Here is a 3722-nt window from a genome sequence, read left to right on the forward strand (position 1 = left end):
TCTTTTGGAGGGAAATCCCTTCACTGAGACTGAATCACAGACAGAGACGTTTTAAATCTTTCCAGGCTAACATGCTACTGCTATCTCTCTCTCTCTCTCTCTGCGCTTGATTAAGACCAGCTTCAGTTCAACAATGTGTTCCAGATTATTCTCACACAATGGATCTCAGTAAGAACCAGTTCTTCAGTCCTTTGGTCCGTTCACTTCAGACCGGTGCTGACCGCCGCCGCCGCCACCATCTTGTTTCCATCCAGTCTTCACTCACTCGCAGCCGACGGAGCATCTCAGGGTGAAAACAAGGCCAGATGGGTTTTAGTCTGAGAGGAAACTGTGACTTTTATTCACATTATTATTCTAAGCTTTATTATTCTTCCATACATTCTTTGCTTGACTACTACTGCTGCACACTTCCAGCTACAGAAACCATTCAGACACCAAAATGTTCAGCTCTGTAAGGACATTTATGCTTTGACTTTTCTGCTTTCTACCTTTTTTATATTCAGCTTTTTTCAATTGTTTATTATAATGTAAGTAAATGGACGAAATGAACAGAATCTGAACATTCCAACAAAGCAGCTTCAGCTGGTTTTTCATTTATTTTCAACTCTTATCTACACTGTAAATAAAGTTCTGTGTAATTTATTTTATTAAATATTAGCAGCTGTGACTGCCAGAACATCACCGTAAAAATATGGTGACAATGTATAAAACATTACAGTATGCTTTTTTTTGTTGGGAACTGTTGTTTGTTTACGGTAAATTGCTATGAAAAAAACAGATATATTATAAACCTGTTTACAGTAAACTATTTTAAAAAGAACAGATACTGTAAAGCTAATTCTATCTCAGTGATAAACTGTTTGATATGTTACAGTATTTTATTTCAAAGTTCAACTGCCAGAATTTCAATGCAAAAAATACAGAACAACACATAAGACATTTATAGCCAACAGCTGCTTATGATAATTAATAATAAAGCTCATTGTAAACCAAGATACAATGTTTTTACATTTACACGTTCTGTTAAAAACAGATTGATCTGATCCAATAACTGTCCAGTAGACTCATGAAGCAGAGTTGTATGTGTCCATATATATATGAAGGATAATCCATAGTGGAAATGAATAAACACCATGAAAAAAAATCAGTCACACACGCTGGAGGCCTTTTTTTTGTTGTCAGCTTTGGTGCAGCTGTCATGCAGTATGTTAGGAAGCTCTCTGCGGTGCATCTGTAAACGTTGACGAGCAGCTTTTTCGGGGGAAGTTGGCTCTCCTCGGTCTCCTCTGAATATACAGATGCTGTTGAGCTTTATCCTCCACTGCTGAGGTGTTGTGGGCCCAGGAGACGTCTCCTCTGTGATGGTGATACAAACACGCTGATGACGGCTTAGAGCTGAAACACGTCGACCTGATACTCTAGTAACTATAAAACTAGATTCCAGAGTTCTGGTTCCTTCTATATATGTATGAAGCTGTTGACTCGGACTGTGCACCTGAGGAAGATGGACTCAGTGGAGTTTGAGTATACCACCGCTTACCTCTAATTAGTCTTAACGAGACAGACGACTGAAGACCGGCGGGACAGAGTCTCATACAGACGTCAGGAAACTGGAACTCTGAGCAGGTGTTGTCATCGTTTCTGCTTGAAGACTCACAAGTTGTCAATCAGGTGTTTGCTGTGGACTGTTATGATCCTCTCTGCAGCCAGAAAAACACAACAAAGAAAACATTATTAATAACCTTAATAACAGTAACAACAATAATATAAATATATAGCAATTACTCAGTTGCAAAGTGCTTCTCACAACAAAAATAAATTATAAATAATAAAAACACAAAACATTGTGAAAGTAAATTGAATAGTAGGTTATCATTTTATAAATCTTTTGTATATATGTTAATATGTTTTCAAACTAAAGAGTCCATGTTTGTTATCAACTGAATGTGATGTAATGTCATTGTCATTTTGTGGATACATGTTGGTGAAGAAATCCTGCTTGCTGACCTCTGGGGTTAGCTAGAGATATCTTTGTCTTAAGCCTACTATGGGTTAGGGTGGGGTTAGGGGGTTAGGGTGGGGTTAGGGTTAGGGTGGGGTTAGTTAAAGTTGAAGGATTGCCATGTTTGAAGGTATTGAAGTGTCCATTAGGGACCAGACTGTTTTAACTTCTGGAGAGGTATGAAGCTGTCTAGTTTGGGTTCACAATCTTGCTGAACAACATGCTTTCTCTCCAAAGATACAAGATGATTGTATTTTTGTTTGTGTATAATTGTTAGTGATGATGTGATGGATTGTACAGCGTCTACAACGGCTTCAACAACAATGTTTAATACTTTCTTTATGTCTCTGTGTGGTTCTTGAGCAACGAAAATTTCTACAACATTAAAGAAGTTAAAACAGAAAAAAAAAGATGAAACGGTGAACAAAGAGTAAGTTAAAAATTTCATAAAAAGGCCAACTTATAAATATGATTTCTGGAGCTGCTTAAATTAGCAGATCTAACAGACTGATGGAGAAACTGTGGAAGCTCCTTTTGGATTTAAAATGAGAATAATGGACAGAAATAAGTCCTTGATCAGTCTGGGACGCCGACAACTACAGAAGGACTCAACGGCTCAGCAATCATGAACAATGAAGAAACATCAAGAAGCAGTTTCCACCATCGCTACTGTACAGTGTTTGTGCCGCTTTCCACATCCTCTGAACCAGATTAGACCATTCAGAACCAAGCCGAGACCACCTGACCTGCTCTCAGCCTGCCGTGACAGAGTGCCCCCCCCCCCTCCTTCAGCCAGTGTGTCTGCTGACCTGTTTACCATCGCAGTTCACCAGAGGTATTGTCTATGCAGTACTGGGATGCTCCTCAATAAAATGAATAGTTCAACTGCAGGCCTGAGTGAACATCCTCAAAGACAGAATTACACTGGCTCCGTTGCTGGTCACATATTTTGCTCATCTACCTATTTCAATACTGAGCATCACGCAACAATATGCTAATTTCCACCAGTCGTTGTTGTTATTGTGTTATTGTAGGTTGTGGTATTTCCAACCCAGTTAAATATGTCTGATATAATCTTTCTATTTAGACTATGAACATGGCCTGAATGTATAATAAATACATTTCACCTGAGAAGTTTGTCCCTTGTTCGTATTAAGTTTCTTTAATAAAAAGGTCACTAAAGGCCTCATAGAAACAGAATGTGGTGAATGTGTTTAGTAATATTAATCTCTAAACCCATATTCTGTAAAACTGCAAGAAATAAGACTGAAAACTTTAGTAATGTGATGTTCCAACTTCAGATGTTGATGCGAAAGAACACCAAGATCGTTAGAGGAGGTTTTGATGTTCTTAACATAACGAGTAACCTCGTTAGCAAAGCAGTCAGGCTCAATCATAAGGACATCAAATCAGTGATACAGTACAAGCTAGACAGTCATGAAGGATGGTGAAAATTCTACCTGCGTGTTTTCACCATATTAATAACAGATAATGTTGGAATAGTGGCCAAAAGGTCACATGTATAAAATGAATAGGAGAGGTCCGGGGATGGATCCTTGAGGAACTCCAGATAACAGGGTAGCAGACACATAGGCACATGATTATTGATGTCAACATGTAAGTATTTGAGAGGTATGAAGAAAAACAAAACAAATAAATAAATGTAAGGGCAGTATCAGTGGGTAAGGGTTAGGGTTAGAGTGCTGGTCTAGTTGGCAGC

General features: G+C 38.5%; 1 long non-coding RNA gene across 1 annotated transcript; it reads right to left on the reverse strand.

Moving 5' to 3' along the window:
- Positions 1-562: 562 nt before the first annotated feature.
- On the reverse strand, positions 563-2052 carry LOC137173227 (uncharacterized). The gene is made up of 2 exons (XR_010925138.1): positions 1541-2052; positions 563-1356 (listed from the first exon to the last, which is right to left on the reverse strand). It is a non-coding gene; the product is annotated as an uncharacterized lncRNA (long non-coding RNA).
- Positions 2053-3722: the final 1670 nt, after the last annotated feature.

Source organism: Thunnus thynnus, chromosome 21 (genome assembly GCF_963924715.1).
Source record: "Thunnus thynnus chromosome 21, fThuThy2.1, whole genome shotgun sequence".
Taxonomy (NCBI): domain Eukaryota; kingdom Metazoa; phylum Chordata; class Actinopteri; order Scombriformes; family Scombridae; genus Thunnus; species Thunnus thynnus.